An 18,187-nucleotide genomic window follows, 5' to 3' on the forward strand; every position below is an offset into this window, starting at 1 on the left:
TAGTATTCTCATTTGAGTTTTTAAGTTGGTTTATTGCTTCCTGCATTTCTAGGATTTCTGTTTGTTTGTTTTTTATAACCTCTATCTCCCTATATAGTTGATCTTTTGCTTCTTGGATTTGTTTATGTAATTCATTGTCGAAGTGATCTTTCATTGTCTGATTTTGCTGTCTAATGTCTTCCTTGAGACTCCAGATCATCTGAAGCATGTAAATCCTGAATTCTTTATCTGACATTCCATCTGCTACAGCTATTACCTCTTCTAAAGTTGAGTTGACCTGCATTGCTTGTGGTCCTTTCTTTCCTTGTCTTTTCATACTGCTTGCATTTCTTTCTGCTTGGTGAAACTGTTGTGTTATTGAATTTTCCCCCTATATATTTATATTGCTCTTGTATCGCTCTAAAGTCTCCCTTGCAGGGGCGGGCGGCAGCTGTGCTCCTCCTCCAATTGGGGTGATCTGTCTATCTCGCCGGCGGGCCGCTGGGCCCCTTCTCCAGGTCTGCCTACCTTGCGGGCAACGGCTGGGCCCCTCCTCCAATAGGGATGATCTGTCTACCACGCTGGCAGGCCGCTGGGCCTTTTCTCCAGGTTGCAGGTCTGCCTACCTTGCAGTCGCAGGCGGCGGCTGTGCCCTTCCTCCAATTGGGGTGGTGTGTCTACCATGCCAGCGGGCCGCTGGGCCTGTTCTGCCGGTCAGTGGCAGGTCTGCCTACCTTGCAGGCACGGGCGGCGGCTCTGCTCTGCCCCTCCTCCAATTAGGGTGATGTGTCTACCACGCCGGTGGGCCTCTGGGCCTGCCCTGCCGGTCAGTCGCAGGTCTGCGTACCTTGCAGGTACGGGCGGCAGCTCTGCTCTGCCCCTCCTCCAATTGGGGCGATGTGTCTACCACGCCGGCGGGCTGCTGGGCCTGCTCCGCCAGTCTGTTGCAGGACTGCCCGTCTTGCAGGCAGGTGTGGCGGCTCTGCTCCGCCCCTCCTCCAATTGGGGTGATGTGTCTACCACGCCGGCGGGCCGCTGGGCCTACTCCGCCGGTCGGTCACAGGTCTGCCCACCTTGCAGGCCTCCTTTTCATTTTTGTAATTTATTTTGGATTGAGTACCTTTTGTTATTCTGTTTATCTCTTTCCCTAGATAACTAGCTGCTTCTCTTTGTTTTGTTGTATTAGTGGCATTTTTCAGAGGTTAAAGCATACATCTTTAATTTATCATGGCTACCTTCAAGTGATATTGTACTGCCTCACATATAGTATAAGATTCTTAGAATAATATACTTCCATTTCTCCCCTTCCAGCTTTTGTGGTATCGATTGCTATTTCCACATTTTCCTTGTGTGTGTGTGTGTGTGTGTGTGTGTGTGGCAGTGCTGGGGATGCAGTTCTAGGCCAGCTTCTACCACTGAACTATGTCCCTAGCCCTATTTCCCTTGTGTTTTAAACCCCATACCACATTGTGATTATTTTCATTCAAACTGTTCACCATAGTTGATCATTTGGGAAGGAAATTTGAAGAGGTTGATAATGACACAGTTCTCATTGTCTTCAGCTACCTATGTGTTTACTATAATGGTTTAACAAGATACAGAGTGGGGTCTTTTTCTGAAAAGCCAAATTCTCTGTTTGCAACAGACAAAAATTACCTGCCAAGCATGGTGGCTCATGCCTGTAATCCTAGGGTTTGGGAGGCTGGAGCAGGAGAATCATGAGTTCAAGGCCAGCCTCAGCAACTTAGGCCCTCAGCAACTTAGCAAGACTCTATCTCATAAAAAGTGGGAGAGGGATGTGACTCAATGGTGAAGCACCCCTGGGTTCAATCCCTGGTACCAAAAAAAAAAAGAAAGAAATTACTTAAAAGTTACAAGATGATTTGTGGGTTTTCTTTTCCTTTTACAATGAGACAGGTGAACCAGATTTGTTGACCATTCTGAAATAAAAGGTGAATATCAATAGGATGTGAAGCCATCAAGAAGATAGTTTGGAAAATTGAAATACTTAATCCGTTTCTCTAAGGAAGTTTTTACATGTGTGAGAAAGTAACTGTTCTTTGAAAGATACTCATGTTGTATAGAGAAAGGATTTAGAAAATAAATGTTTTAAAATATTTCTTTCATGACATGATTTTGTACCTATATAACCAATAAATAGGGAATAATGGAAGTATAGCAGGAGATTATGTTAGTTGATAAGTGATTGTCATAGGTTAAATATTTTGTACCACCAAGTTAAGAGTAACTAAATGCAAATACAGTTGAAAACAGTACACTCTAGAAGAATGTAGTATTGAATATGATATCCACTCACCCCGTGTTTTTCTTCTTAGTTTAGTTAAAACATCAGCCTTTGTAAACATAACTCATGACCTGAATTGTGGATAAAAACTAGAAAAACATGTATTATTAGACATATGTATACAATCACTTGCAGTTCAATGTGCTAAGTCTCCTAATGAAAATAAAGTTTCAAGGGATCATAAATAGAAGAACAGCTGTCTGAAGAATCCAGGAAAAGTTCATACCTGATGCATTGGTCTTTAATGCTGAAAAGGAGCATTAGAAAGAAGTATAGAAATGCATAGGAACCATGTAAGGCTCAGGGAATAGCAAAAAGTTTGGGAAAGAGTAGATCAGGCAGGAACTGGAAAGAGTTGATGTGAATAGTGTGTATTGTGACTTTGAATAGTGGCCATAAAAAAAGGTCAAATATATGCACTAAATTAAAAGTGAAAAGAAATTTTATCCATGCAAATAAATTTTGATTTAATTTTTAGGCTAGGTATTCTTTTTTCCCCTTTTAAAATTATTATTATTATTATTATTATTATTATTATTATTTGTTCTTTTTAGATATACATGACAGTAGAGTTATTTTTGGCATATTGTACATACATGAAGTATAATTTATTCTAATTCGGATCTTATTCTTCTGATTGTACATGATATGGACTTACCCTGGTCACATACGCCACTACCTGAATCAAGGATTTTGTAGACGGGCTTCATGAAAGTCAATAAATGCAGATGTTGCAAGAAAAAAAAAGTCTGTTTATTTTTTCCAAAATATTTATAGTTTATGAATTTATTGGCATAAAGTTGTTGTTCATAATTTCCCCTTATCTCTTTTTTTCTTAGAATATGCAGTAATGTTCCTTCTTTCATTACTGATATTTTTGTTTTCTCTATTTTTCTTCATTATTCTTATTAGGATTTATCAGTTTTATTAATTTTTTCAAATAAACGGCTTGGCTTTGTTAATTTTCTCAACCATTTGTCTATTTTCTATTTCATTAATTTCTCCTCTTCATTATACTTACTTTGCTCTTCTTTTCTTCTTATGAGAAAATTTAGATTATTTATTTCTTTTCTAAAATAAGCATTAAATCTATGACCTTTCCCTTCTGAGTATTGCTGTAGCTGCCTCACTTTCCCTAAGATGTTATATTTTTATTTTCATTCACTTCAAAAATCTCTCCTAACTTCCTTTGTGATTTCTTTATTGATCTATTTGTCAATTAGAAGTCAGTTGTTTGGCTTGTAAATGTTAGGGAGAATTTTGTTTCTTGTTATTGTAATTTTAATTCTATTGTGATCATATAGAATATTTTGAATAATTTTTATCTTTTGATTTTTATTGAGACTTATTTTAAGGCCCAGTATATGATATATCTAGACAAATGTTCCATATGCACTTGAAAAGTATGTGTATATTTAAAATATCTGTTATTCTTATCAATTGCAGCTTCATGTGCTTTTATGCTACATCATCAGGTATGTACAAATTTAACATTATTATGTCTTTTTCATCATTTTAAAATTCCTTTCTCTGTGGCCATGCTACTTGTTTCAAAGGCAACTTTGACTGAAAATAATAGCCACACTAGCTTTTTTACAATTTGTTTTTCCAGGCATGTAATTTTCCATCTTTTTATTTTCAAAATATCAGTATCCTTACATTTATGTACACCTCTCATAAATAATATATGGTTAGGTTCTTATTTAAAAATCAATTTTTTTCTCTGCTTTCTAATGATAATGTTTGTCCAATTTATATTTAATGTGAATATTGATATGGTTGAGTTTATATCTACTGTATTGCTATTTGCTTTCTATTTGTTCTATCTGTTCTTGTTCCTTTAGTCTTTATTTTTCACTGTGACCAAAACAAAACCTGACAAGAACAATTAGAAGAGGACACGTTTTATCTGGCTCACAATTTCAGAGGTCTCAATTCACAGGCAGCCAATTCCATAGCTCTGGGCCCAAGATAAGGCAGAACATCATGGTGGAGGGGTGTGACAAAGGAAAGTACTCAGGACATGGCAACAAGGATGGAGAGAGAGAGAGAGCGAGAGAGAGAGAGCGCGAGCAAGCTGTGCTTGCCAGGGACAAAATGTATAATCTAAATGCACACTCCCAGTGACCTGCCTTCTCTAGCCACGTCCTACCTTCCTAGGGTTACCTCCTAGTCAATCCTTATCAGTGGATTAATCCTTTGATTCAGTTATATCTATCATAATTTAATCATTCCACCTCTGAAAATTCTTGCATTGTCTCACACATGAGCTTGGGGACACCTTTTGCCTATACCATAACAGAAAGCTTAGGTATTTTATTTTTATGTTTTCTACTTGCTTTATAACTCTATCACCTCTTTCCCCCAGAGAGGTTGCTCTGTAGACTACATTCTTATAGTCTATACTAATTCACATATTACCTATGAAACTTCAATGTTATAATGTCATTTATTCCCTTCCATAGTTTATTCTATTTTCTCCCTGTATTTTACAACTTCATACTTTTAAGCTATACATGAAGTATTGTTATTTTGCTTTAAGCAATCAACTGTCTATTAAAGAAATTAAAAAAAAATATTGCTTTATATTTACCCACCTTTTCTTTCCTTTTTCCAATTCCTGTGCTGCTCTTTTCTTTCTACAGTCTCTATTCTGTATAATTTTCTTTTAACCTCAGTAATTTCCTTTAGCATTTGTTACAGTGCGGATTTGTTGTTAACAGATTATCTCATCTATTGCTAACTGAAAATAGCTTTATTTTGCCTACATTTTTAAGGATCTTATCACTGACTGTAGGATTCTATATTAATGACTTTCTTTTTTTAGCACTTGAACATATAATCCCATTTTCTTTTCCATTCTTTCTTATGAGAATTCAGCTTTAGTTCTTATTGTTGACTCCTTCCTGGAACTTCAATTACATTTGTGTTAGACATCTTGTTATTATTGCATGAATCACTGGTGTTCTGATCCATTTACAGTTTTTGTTTTGTTTTGTTTGGGGTTTTGGACTCTGTTTGAAAATTACTTTTGACTTAACTTCAAATTCCCTTATCCTTTTTTCTGTGGTGTCCAGTTTGCTGTTAAACCCATCTGATATGTTTTTCATATCAGATACTTTTAGTTTTTGAATTTTCACTTAGTCCTTTTTAAAGTTTCAGTTTTTCTGTTGAAATTACCTTTTTGTTCACCAATTCTGCCCATCTTGTTCTCTAAATGTTTGAATCTATTTATATTAGTTTAAAAGTTTTATCCTGCTAATTGTACTGAGTTATGTGTTAATCTGTTGATTAATGTTTTTGTCTCTTAATTGTGCATCAAATTTTCTTTCTTAAATCTTTGCATGTTTTATGATATCTTTATATGCCAGATATAGTGTATAGAAGAAAAAAACACATTGTATGTTTTATTTGTTTGTTTGTTCCCAAGGAGATGCATGCTTTCTTTTACCTAGCATCTATAGTAAAGAAGTGATAGATAGTTCAACCTTCATGAAGGGGTGACTGAGGTGCCTCTTTAGCAAAAATTAATCTCACTTCTGATAGCCTAATCTTTAATCTTCCAGGCTGCCTCCATTGAGAAACTAATTCCATTTTTTTTTTTTTTTTGCATTAGTTGAGCTTAGAAGGGGTTAGCCTATAATTTTTAGTGATTTTTCCATTCCTTATATTTAGCTGCAGTAGGGTCTTACATTCCCCCAGAGAGGTTGCTCTGTAGACTACATTCTTATAGTCTATACTAATTCACATATTACCTATGAAACTTCAATGTTATAATGTCATTTATTCCCTTCCATAGTTTATTCTATTTTCTCCCTGTATTTTACAACTTCATACTTTTAAGCTATACATGAAGTATTGTTATTTTGCTTTAAGCAATCAACTGTCTATTAAAGAAATTAGAAAACAATATTGCTTTATATTTATCATCAAAATATGTAAAAATATAAAAGATTGTTCAAATTCTACATTTGTCTAAGCCTGGCTTCTCTGCTGTTTTCTCTCAGCAAAATTTGGGTTAGAACAAGAAGTATTATGCCAAGTGAATTACTGATATGTTGAAGCTCTTCCAGATTCCAGTGTGCCCCATCAGTTCTGTTGTTAGTAGACTGATTGCTTCGCCTTTAACCAAAATAAAATAAAATAAAGGAATTATTCTGGAAATGAGTTCATCAACTTTACTTCTACTGCTCTTAAGTAGTCCCCTCCATTAGTATGCTTTTTATTTTGTCTCTCTTTTTCACTTGCTATGGGGCAAAGGACACCCATGATCTTTTACATCATAGCTAAAACATTTTTTAAGGAAAGATTAAGAAACAAAATTATAGGTCCATGAATTACTATTAAAGAACTTCAGGTAGAGGAATTACATAACTATAGGTAGCAATGATATAACTGGTAATTTATGAAAATCTTCTAGTAGATATATGATTCCTGAATCAAAGTGGTGAGGAGGCAGAGAAAGTGAAATGTTTTGTAAGGTGATTGTTATATTCTGGACTAAAGACAACCTGAACAGAATCTACTGTGGACGGATGTAGAAGAAAGAACCAACTTGAGAAATTGAGATCCATACTAGATGATTGATGGAAAATAGGATTACAAGATTGTCCAGTGTACATTTATGAACTTGTCAGGACTTTTAAATTCAATAGGTTTTGAGGATTTTTAAGCAGAGAAGTTCAGAGATTAGTGTTTCAAAAAGTTAGTTTAGAAATGGCATGGAGAATCAATTAGAAACGAAAATAAATTTAAGGAGGGCAAAGCCAGCTGGGAAGGATCTTCATGGAATACAAAAGAGATGGAAGAATAATAATTATTAAAATAATAATCTTAATAAGTTTATTCCTTTTCTTATTATGAAGGGGCACATTATTCCCTGCCAAAAGTTTAATTTGAATCTGTATCAAGTTTCATCATTGGAAGTTGCTATGTACTTCTAACATTTGGTACTGTGTTACTAAGTGTACTCAATGTACAATAGCAGAATAAAAGGAAAATAAACCAATTTAAATGATTAAAAACTTGATAGCATCTGGCTATAATTAGAACCTAACCTAATAAATGAAACTTCATAAAGTCTAAAAAGAATCCCCTGTTAGAATACTTTTTAAAAGAACAGAATTCTGGTTTCAGTAATGCAAAACAATAGTGCAATTAAGTATACAATTATGAAAGGTAAAGGATTGTACTACAATCAGTTGAAAGAATTTTCAACTACTATCATGAGACTATTTCTAGATATATTCAAACTTTTCTGCAGACAAAAGCTTTGAGCAGGCTGAATAGGGACCTGGACCCATACTAAATTAGAAAAAGTACAGCCTCTCCATCTTCCTTCTACAGCCGGGTTCTGTAAACTTTTTCTGTAAGGATCCAGATAATAACTTTAGGCTTTGTGGCCCACACAGTCACAGTCAAAACTACTTGGTTACGTCACTAGAGTATGAAAGTAATCAAAGATAATGTGAAGGAATCAACATGGCTGCATTCCAATAAAATCATATTTACAGAAACAGGTGGTGAGCCAGATTAGGCTTGTGGCTGGTAGTTTACCAATCCTGCCCAACATAGTCTGTATGGCAGAGTCCTGGAAACTTAACTCTTCCAGGGTGATCAAGAGTAGTGCTCTCCAATAGAACTGTAATGTGAGCCACATGGAAATTTTAAATTTTCTAGTAGGTGCATTTTTAAAAAGGTAAAATTAATTTTAACAATACATTTTATTCAACTCAATATGCCCATAATATTGTCATCCTGAAGTGTCATCAACATGTAATAAAATAAAATACCTAATAGATTTCTAACTTACTAATGAGATATTTTATATATATTTTTTTCTAAATCTTCAGAACCTGATGTGTATCTTATACAGTACATCTCAATTTGGACCAGCCACATTTCAAGTGTTAAATAACCACTTATGACAGATGGCTACCACATTAAATGGTGCAGGGTTATATACTTAAGTTACCACAGATCTAAACACTGTCCTCCAGACTGGAAGTTACTCACTGATAAGACCCTTTCTTACACAGAAAGGTGCTCCTTATACTTGCTTCCTACTCAACTTCAACTTTATCAGCATCACCACTGGAAACAACAAGCCCAAACAATGTTTCTCTAATTTAATATACATGACTCACCTGGGAATCTTGTTAAAAATGCAGATTTTGATTCAGTGGTTATTGGAAAGAACCTGAGATTTTGTATATCCAGCAAGCACCTAGTTAATGCCAAGGCTACTGGTCCAAGGACTCTAAGAACTAAGGGTTGAAAAGAACACTCCAGCGAATATGGCCATCACTAGAACTGATGGCCCATCTTCCCATAAAAATATCAGGTCTAATTCCAGCATACCTGTTCAGGTCACCACCAGAAATGGAAGCTCTTAAGGCAGCAAGCACTGTCTGATAGAATAAGATGTGAGATACACAAGTAATTTAAAATTTTCTAGTTGCCACATTTAAAATAAGTAAAGTAGCCACATTTTAAAAGTAAAGTCAGGTCTGGGAATGTAGCTCAGTGGTGGAGCATGGATTAACCTATGCAAGGCCCTGTGTTTGATACCCAGAACAGAAAAAAAAAAGATGAAGTCAATTTTAATAACAATTTCCTTAACCCCGTATATCAAAAATACTATTCCAACATAAAAATTATTGAGATATTTTAGTGTCTTAAAAATCCATTGTATTTTTACTTATATCATATCTTAATTTGGACCAGCCACATTTCTAAGTGCTCAGTAGGCACATATGCTTAATGGCTACCATATTGGACAGTGCATCTTTAAGGTCATCATTATTATAACCTATGTGTTTATCCATGTGTGGCTTTGTTATCCCTGAATCTGACCCAGTTTCTCATCCCTTTTTGTTCCTATCAAATCCTTTCACTATCTACTCTGGAACTTACAGTCTTTCATCAGAAAACAAATAAACAAATAACTCCCCTCTATAATTAACTCATCTCAAAAATGCTCCTTTCAATTTATTACTCTAACAAAAACCTGGTTCTCTCTTAGGACCCTGCTTTTCCTCCTGCCTTGTCAAGTATGGGCTGCTGTTTCTCATATACCCTTGGGGATTTGAGGTGGGAAAGATGTCCTTCTTTTTCCTCATCACTCCTTTTAGGCTCTTTCTTTTCATTCTTCTCTCAAAAACTGATTCCTTTGGTCAGATTAAGTTACTTGCTAGCTCTCCTTTTTGTGGTCATTTGTGGTCTTCTGGGTGAACAGGTGGTGTAGTCAGCTGTCACCAGCTGGCCGGGCTGGCGAGATGAGCTGAGTTCAACGGAACTGCCGCAGGAATAAACTGAGGAAAACGGTGAAGAAACCGCACAAAACACAAACATGAATTTAGAGGGTGGGACTGCTCAGTGACCCCAAGGGTCAGCTCCACCCTGGGCAGCCCTTGAAGGAGCAAGAGAGAGAACACACCCGGAAACCCTCCTATTTATTGGAGAAAAGACATTGGATAGAATATTCCATCCAGATAAAGCAAGGGGTTGGGTTTTGAAGGGTGGAGTCTTACTTGCTGATGTCTTGTGGTCAGCAGATTGATTGACATCTTGGGAAATCACACCCATCTCAGGTGCTGTGTGGGATCACAGGTAGAGAGGATAGGCACACAGCCCAATCAGAGCCTAACACCAGACCAGTTCCCTCATATTGCTCAAATGTGCATAGCTCACACACACAGCCCACGGATGGCTCAAGACAGCACTTGGCTCTCTACTATCTTACCACAGCATCTGCATGATGCTTTGACCTCCCTCCCACTCACTCATCTTTTCCTCTCCCTTGTCAGGTATCTCCACAAACCACTTCAAAATTCAAAATTCCCACTTTAAAAAATGTTTCCAGCTCAGTTAAACTTCTATATCCATAGGCCAACAGTTCTTCCACCTTTTGTGCCCACCCATCAACTAATTCAACCTCCTGTTCTTCTTCCTCATATCATCATTTCTTATACCATCAATATTAAATTCCATGGCTTATCAGTGTAATTAATCTGGCGATTCCCTTGCCTCTCTTTCCCTTATCATTCTTGATGGTAACCCCAATGTTGGTAATTCCTACTCATTGCCAACACTCATCCTTACCTGAACAGATAAATGTGGTTAAAAGAAAATATACAATCATGCTTTCTGGTCTCATGTAAAACTTTTTACTACAAACTCTAATCAAATCTTAAATCATCCTCCACATTATATACTCTTAGTTGATAACTTTGTGTCTGATTTCATTGAAAAATCAGAAGAGAAGCAGAACCTCACACAAACAAATGTGCCACCTGTAACTACCTTCTATCCTATTACAATGAATAACACGTCCCTGCTCCTGTCTAAGGCCAATGTCGTGACTAGGGAATTGGATCCCATCATGCCTTTACTCAAAGCCTGACCCCTGCAACTACACGCTTTCTCTTATACATCATCCTTTTTCCTTTACAATAGTCATTCTTAATAGTACATAACCATGCTGTGGTTGCTCCCAACTTAAACAAAAACCTTCCTTTATTCCAGTAATCCTCCAACTAACACCCATTTCTCTGCTCTCCTTTCTGAGAAAATTCATTAATAGGGTAGCTGTACTTGCTGACTCTTTTTTTCCACCATTATCCCTCACTTTATCTGTAACTCACTCCAATCAAATTTTTGTCCTTATTTCTCCACTGGAACTGCCTTATTAAGGAAGCCAATGACTCTCATCTTGCCGAAATAACCCATTCTCATTTTACTCTTGGTGGCATTTTATACAGTTGATTACCCCTTTCTTTTTTAAATGTCTTTGTTGGTGGTGATAGGAGTACTTCCTGGTTATGCTACTGTAGTTCTAGTTACCTCCTTTTCGGTGTCCTTTGATTCTTCTTTTCCCTGCCCTGACCTGTACTTTTTGGAGTGCTTTAAAACCAACCTTGGCCCTTTCTCCATCAGAACTCACTCTTACCACAATCTCATCTAATTACATGGTTTTAAAAGGTTATTTCATACTTCTACTATGAGCCTCTTATCAACTTGGATTTCTAATGATCATCTCAAATTTAACCTGGCTAAAAATGGAGCCTTTCCTTTTCTCTTCAATCTGCTCCCCCTTCAGTCTTCTGCCGCTCAGTTAAAGACATCCACAATTACTCCTTCATCCAATTCCTAAACAAGTTTCATAGCTTTATCTGCAAAATGTCCTGAATCCCTCCACCTCTCACCACCTCCACTGCTGCCACTGATCTCCCAGACACCACAACGATCTCTAGCCTGGTGTTCTGTGATAACCTCCTGTAACCTGCTATCTGGTTTCCTTGCTTTCATTCTGCTCCCCTGGCCCCCACCCTTGAGTTTCTTCTTTAAAAGCATCAGGAGAGATCTTAAAACACCCTTTGTTTTCTTCTTAACTGGGATAAAATTTCAACTCCTTATCCCGGGCTTTACATTTCTTCTCCAATACTGCCTATTTTTTCTATTCCTCCCTCTCCTCTCACTACACTCCAGCCACATTCATTCTGTCTAAATGTTTTAAAAAATATCAATCTTGTTCTGCTTTGAGGGGCTTTACCTCTTGTCTGGAACACTCATCCCTGAGATCTTCACAGATCTGACTCTTTTATATCATTAACATCTCAGTTTGAATGTCAACTTCTAGGTAAACAGTTCACCCTATTTCAAATAATTCCTCTTATCAATCTCTATTCTTTGACATGGCTCTATTTTCCTCCATCACACTTAGAGCTACCTGAATTTATATTCTTAATTATTCGCTTACATATGTGTGTGTATGTTAAACTCTTTACTACAAACTCTAATCAAATCTTAAATGCACATATATACACACTTGTGTATTTTTTTTCCCTAACTCCTTTTCTAGAAATTAAGTTCCATGACTAAAGGGACATTATGTTGTCCTACACACTGCTGTGTCTCCTACATCTAAAACATCTCCTGCATCTAAAACCCGCACACAGTGAGTACCAAGTAAATGAGTCTAAAAGATCTCAGGAGATAGATCAGGTAGCTGACAAAAATCAGCATTAGTGTCTTGAGTTTTCTCCTAGTGCTGACCTGGACCGTATTGAACCAGAGCTTTCTGAGAACGAAGGCTCTAGTACAAAGTAATTCCTGCGGTCTCGTCCATACCAGGTTCTTAGATGTTGGATGCAGAAATTCTCAACAATCCCTGCTAATCAGCTAATTTGCCCATAGCCATCAATAGTCGCTGGTTATTAGTTTCTGCTGTCCAGTCTCCATCTAACTTGGATTACAAGAGCTTGCTTTTAAACAGAATTTTCTTTGCTTGCTTTGCCATCTCCTTGCTTGGCTTTTCTTTCTTTAACAAGCACAACAGCATGCTGCTGCATCTTCAAAGAGTAAATTAATTCCGTCCGCAAAAGGGTCAAGTGCTAGAAAGTGCATAGCCATGCAGTTTGCATGGCAGGATACAGAAGATATGATGCTAATAAGATTCTAAGATGAGAACAGCAGACTGTCTCTCGGGATTCAGATGAAGGGGTCTGTAAATTTTAAAAGAAATGGTCTCCGAAAACTAATGATGTCTGCTTTCCAATTCATTAATAATGTGGAGTGGGGAGATGGGAGTGAGATCCAGGCCATGCTTTGAAATATCAAAATGTAACGAGGAAGAAAACAGTAAGAGCGATCTCAATGGGGTCATAAAGCTGGGAGAAGGAGGCAAACCGTAAGAAGATGTGGTGGTGCTATATGGAGGGGAGGGAATCAATCCACCCCATGTGTGTATATTTATGTGCATATAGTACCTTTATCTATACATGAGTAGAAAAAAATACTGCAACATTGATAAGGCTTTTGCAATTTTCATATTTAAGGTGACTCAGAGAGAATATTTCAAGTATTGTAAAAACACGTCTAAGCCATCTGCATTTCCATATTTACAAACCCTGCCCTTCACCTCTTTGCATTGCATACAAGGAACTGAGTAACAAGAACCTCAACCTTGTTTGTAGTTAATAGTGGAAGAAAAAAACCCTCAGGCAAAGCCTAATGAACCAAGAGCAATTCTGAGCTCTCCTCTGTAATATCTGCAGAGGCAGTGTCTTTCCAAGGGCTGCCTGGATGTATCGTGTGACCTTGCTGCTTTACATCATTAAAATTTCCCATTACTGGAATGGTGTTTGCATGGAGGGGCCGTTGTGCAGATATTATGGCTGGGTTTCTCCCTGCTGCATTCAGAGTTTGCACTAATAGAAAATGCCTCTCTGCTTGAACAGTTCCCTCGAGCTAGGAGGTGTGCAGCAGCAGGAGAGTTTAGCTTTGGCTTTTATTTTGACAAAGCTATTACATTTTGCAGATTGAGGTTATGGTCTTTTCTCCTATCTCTGTATTTTATCTGCATGATATTTTCTGATCTCCTTTTTAAACCCCCATTAGTTACGATTGAGGCTCTGGGGTGGCAGCCTGCCTTGGAGCCTTGATATCGTCAGCTTTTCTTACGAACCACTAAATAGACTCACTGATTCAGTGGGGTTCAGTCATGTGGAACCCTTCTAAGGGGCCCAGCCTCAGGAAGGAGACCCTTATGTGCCAGACAGGGACCTCATGGCGGGGGTGGGGGTGGGGGTGTCGGTACTGCAACCCCCAAGGGATGTACAATCTTAAAAACAAAAGCACAGTCTCATTCTCCACATCCTCCTTCTGAGCTTCCTTTTTCCCCAGCTGGCCTACTGGACCTCAGATTTGGGGAGGTTGACAGAATTGGTGGTGTTTCCAAACCCCAGGCCCACCCTCTGCCTATTCTATTACTCCTCCTAGGAGGCTGCTGTCCCAGCCATTCTGCTCCAAACTTGGTTTCACCCACAAGTCACATCGGTACACTTTCATGCAACTCTGATCTTTTGATTTTAGCAGAAAGTTTCACAATAATGAATGCTTCTGCCTAGAGGTGGCGGAAATATTTCAAAGTACTGGTTATTCAACTGTAAACTGTTCAGAACCAATCTAACTGAAAGGGAGAGTTTCCTTGGCCAGCTCTCACAAGTCTCTCAGCAAACCATAGTTCATTGAGAGGGTTTGAACCCAAAGCTAATGCTCTAATTTCTAAAAAGCAGGATCACGTGATGGTTTCTTTCTCTATGGCTTTTCCTAGTTTAAGAACCACAGCGAATTCTTCCCAATAAATGCTTCTGAAGCTGGAATGGGGTGGGGGTGGGGGGTAGCACAGCCACGTGCCTCAAACACTTCACTTTGCTCACCATCTCTTGAATGTGTGGGACATGGCAGTCTAGAGGGGGCTGTCACAGAGAGGGGGTTGTAGAGGTGAGGAATTTATTTCCCCAGGAAATCTCATTAGTGATTCAGTGCCTGTTTTTCATTGAGGTTTCTGCTCCTTGGCTTTGTTTTCGGCTGAGTAACCGAGCCTGAAAGCCGTCTGGTGACTCACAAAAGGTCACGCTGAGAGTCGGGGGCACAGACCAGAGCACGCTGCCTACCTGTGATTGATGTGTATTAAAGCTGTCTTGAGCCACTCATAAACACAGCAAGAATCCTGTTCTCTTTTCATCAGTGCTCTTGACCAAGACTTGATTTACTGTTTTGAAATCAGCTGCTCCTCCAGTCCTCTACAATAGCTTCTTTAATAGCTTGTCATAACAGTTGATGACAATTTGGAAAAGCTCACATATTCAATATATTTTTTTAATTGACTTTGCACTATTCCAGGTACCAAGTCTTTATAAACAGTCTAATTGTTCCCTGAGTGTTTGCTGACCTAAAGGAAAGTGTTGATGAATCAGACCCTTCTTTTCTATCTATGAGGGTATTGAGATGTGTATTCAATATTGTAGCAAATCACTGCTGAAAATTGGTTCCGTGTCCCTGAGGCTACTTACCTCCAAAGGTGAAATGGCAGAAGTACCTGCTAGAGAAGACCGACCAGCTCTGCTATTTCTTGATGAGATTGCTTTAAAGTTTGTATTGAGAAAGGGTTGAAATTGGATCTGAGAGTTAGAAGTGACAGTACAGTTCTCATTCTGGTAAACAATCATTATCGTCATCTGTGCCCATTGAGTGGGTTTTATCAGTTTGACTCATATGCCTGTATGACAATGAAGTTTAAGAATAATGTCCAACTGAGGGCCATAGCTCAGTGGTAGAGCTATGTGTGAAACTGGGTTTAATACCCAGCATGGCAAAATAATATATATATATTAATGTCAACAGGACTGAGACAGTTTCTGCATGATAATAGAAGACATGTTTGCATAGATATGTCTCTATTACTTGAGACATAGAAACAATTAAAAATAAGTCTAGGGCTGGGGCTGGGGCTCAGCAGTAGCGCACTTGCCTGGCATGTGTGAGGCACTGGGTTCGATTCTTAGCACTACATATAAATAAGTAAAATAAAGGTCTATCGACAATTAAAATGCATATATATATATAGATATATATATATATATCTATATATATATATATATATATATATATATATATATATATAAAATAAATCTATTTCCTGTCAATTTGTTTGTTACTTTTTGATGGTCAGGGGCAAGTCAAACTGCTCCCTGACCTCCAACAGTCACTTCTACATCTGTGTTGAAGAATGCCCCCAGGAGTAATTTTCAGAATACCTAACAACCCATTTGACAGGTCCAGCAACCATTCAGAATGGCTTCACTAGTTCACAGAATGGATGCCAGCCATAGCAGCCAGTGCTGTTGTACCAAAATATCCAACTAAACATTAGCCCTGCTCCTTATTCCTCTCCACATGTACAGATCTTGCCAATCCTCTAGGATTTGGCTGAAGTTTTGCTTCTTTATGAAGACTTTCTTGTTCTAGTCTATTTTGTTTTGTTTGTTATTGTTTTTGATGCCAGAGATTGGTCCCAGGGGTGCTAACTACTGAGCCACATCTCCAGCCCTTTTTTAGGTTTTGAGATAGGGTCTCACTAAGTTGCTTAGGGTCTTGCTAAATTGCTGAGTCTGGCCTCAAACTTGCAATCCTCCCACCTGTATGAAAATATTTTTGAAATGTTTACATATGACAACATAGCAATTGCTGGGATTATAGGCGTGTGCCATGGGCACCCAGCTCTATAACCTATTTCTTGATTGTGAGTTCCACAGTGCTCATAGCTGTGTTCTCCACCTGTCCCTATGTTGGATGCTATTGTTATGGTACCCACAGTTCAATGTTGTCATATGTAGACATTTCAAAAATATTTTCAAACATGGAATATTTTGGTAAAATTACCCACAAGATGATGTTTTAAGATGCTACATTGGGTGTAATGCTGATTTGAATTCCCTTTATGGGCTTGAGCTCAAGATTGGAATGCAGGGCCTTATGCATGCAAGGTAAGCACTCTACCAATTGAGCTACTTTCCAGCCCACCATTTTCTTTTGAAAGAATCATCTGAAGGAAAAAAAAAATGCATTTCAGAAAATAACTATAGTACCAGATTCTGTCACCAACACTTCTTCCACTGTAAATTTTCTTTCTATATCCATTCTACACATTTATCAGATGATGAGAAACTGCTCTGTTCTCTTTAATTTGGGGTGGAATTTTGAGTGAGATCTGCAATAGTAAAGGACAATTTCAGTTTTTACCAGAAACTATGGAGATTTGTTTATGTTATATTTGATTCTGAATACATTAGGTCATAGTTTCAGATTTAAGCAGCATATATAATTTCTCTTTAGAACAGAAAAAAAAAGGCACTGAGAAATTTTATAGGGATTTCTCCAGTGTTTGGCTTTTTATTAAAAGGTAAGTGTGCTTATTTAAAATTAGGAATATGGAGGCTTTTCCTCTATAGAAATGATATCAAGAGACTTAGTGTTTCAGGCCAGCTCTACAGTGAATTAATAATCAAAGCCTCCAGCGAAGAAGGAAGCCTAGACTTTGCCAAGGGAGTTTTAGGGAAGAAAGGTGGAGATGGATTCTCTGAGGAAGACTGTGAGGGCAGAACATCCAAAGCATTGGGTATGGTCCCCAGGTGATGGCTAATGCATTTTTTTTTTTAACAAAGCTAGGGTTGGGTTCCAGGAGTCTTATAAAGCAAATGTGAATAAGTGGGGGAATTTCCTTTGCTTCCTGGAAGCATTTAGGATAAGCCAGGTAGACAATAAAATGTCAGAACAGAGTTAGGAGAGCTAGTTCTAGACCTGGCTCTGCCACAAACTCTCTGGTGGACACTGAGCATGTCATTGCAGCTCCCTGGACTTCATCTAAAAAAAAATGACAATTTCACCATGTAAGGATGCTTTCAGAAAAAACATTCTATGATACTACGATAATACCTTTCTCATAAGGCCACTCTACCCTTGCTGCCTGTCCCCTTCATGCTGCTTTGTTTCATTCTTCTGAATCCAGCCATTTCTTCCCGCAACCTACTCACAGCTAACAGTAGTAAAACAAAGACTGGACAAATACCTAAGCACCTACTAGATATTGTAGTCCATATTTTATTTGCTGTAAATATATTCATGCTTGTTCTTTCTTAACCTGTTAAGTCCCAAGTTCCCAATTCTGTAAGTATTTAAATGTAATTGCCACAGATGCATTGAAATATGTTGGGGAAATTATAATCTAGATCTTATTGTATAATTTATTCTCATTAATAATATTAATTACATCATTAATAAGATTAATGAATATTATTACTAATCACTCACCAATTACTTTTCTCAAAATAATAGAACTCTTAAAATATATTTATTTTGAAGTTAACATAAATGGTATATTTGTTGCTCAGTTTAAGTTTTTTAGGCATTCCATTAATGGGACAATTTAGGACATAATAAGAATCTGAAAGCTGCATGAGACCAAAGACAATACCTTCTGTTTATTCCTATAATACATCTTATAGCACCTGATAGATAAAAAAAAAATGGTTTAATGAAGACAATGATGTTGACATCTTG

At 37.6% G+C, this 18,187-nt stretch overlaps 1 long non-coding RNA gene across 2 annotated transcripts in view; it reads left to right on the top strand.

The window, feature by feature from the left end:
- LOC139702642 (uncharacterized) overlaps positions 1-18,187 on the top strand; it is a 63,382-nt gene that overhangs the window by 27,439 nt on the left and 17,756 nt on the right. For both annotated transcript variants that reach the window (XR_011705214.1, XR_011705215.1), the window contains exon 2: positions 3,731-3,759. This is a non-coding gene — a long non-coding RNA (uncharacterized lncRNA). The remainder of the gene's footprint in view (positions 1-3,730; positions 3,760-18,187) is intronic.

Source organism: Marmota flaviventris, chromosome 18 (assembly GCF_047511675.1).
Source record: "Marmota flaviventris isolate mMarFla1 chromosome 18, mMarFla1.hap1, whole genome shotgun sequence".
NCBI lineage: Eukaryota > Metazoa > Chordata > Mammalia > Rodentia > Sciuridae > Marmota > Marmota flaviventris.